At 45.4% G+C, this 738-nt stretch overlaps 1 non-coding gene across 1 annotated transcript; it reads left to right on the top strand.

The window, feature by feature from the left end:
* The first annotated feature begins 353 nt into the window (after positions 1-353).
* Positions 354-429, top strand: TRNAS-GGA (transfer RNA serine (anticodon GGA)). The gene has a single exon. It is a non-coding gene; the product is annotated as a tRNA-Ser (tRNA).
* The last annotated feature ends 309 nt before the right edge of the window (positions 430-738 follow it).

Here is a 738-nt window from a genome sequence, read left to right as displayed (position 1 = left end):
CACAGTAAAGCAGTCAAACTGCAGCTTAGGATTAATTATAAAGGCCGGAAATATAATTATCCTTAATTGTATAGGGATAATATTTGGCTTCCATTGGGCTTGAAGAAGTTCAGCAATTCACCGAGAAACAAAATGCAGGGCAGCAGCGTGTATTGAGGGATTCCATAATACACGCGATGTGCGCGATGTGCGAATTAGCGCGGAACAGCGCTAATTGGAGATCGCAGGGAGAGGCCTTCGTCCTGCAGTTGACATAAAACAGGCGTATGAAGAAGAAGAAGAAGAAGAAGAAGAATTCTTGCCTTTGCTTCGTGTTGTCGACAAATTCGACTTCGCCCTGCCATCATCTAGCCGCCTGGTTAGCTCAGATGGTAGAGCGGCTGCCCCGGAAAGGCGGTGGTCCCGGGTTCGAGTCCCGGACCAGGAACAATTTTTCTTCAACTATGAGGCTTTTCTTACGAGGAACCCGTATGGGTTTCCTTTGTAGCAATTGCTACGAACGGGTGGATGTCTGATTTTCCCTTTATTCTTTACTTCTCTCCACCCTGCGGGTTTCCGCAGAACTACTACGTCAAGGCTCTTTCATGTTTGGGTTTCAAACAATACTCTGTCCATTTCACCATTTTCTCAATGTGGCGGGACATAAAACCACATTATAAAACAGTTAGTGAAAATAGGCGCACACTAATTATGGGGAGCTTCACTCAGTGCAGTACCTAAGTTCTTTCAGAAATGTGA

The sequence above is a fragment of the Dermacentor andersoni genome, chromosome 5, assembly GCF_023375885.2.
Source record: "Dermacentor andersoni chromosome 5, qqDerAnde1_hic_scaffold, whole genome shotgun sequence".
Taxonomy (NCBI): domain Eukaryota; kingdom Metazoa; phylum Arthropoda; class Arachnida; order Ixodida; family Ixodidae; genus Dermacentor; species Dermacentor andersoni.
Note: the sequence above shows the minus strand (reverse complement) of the source record. Positions and strands in the feature narration are given on the sequence as shown.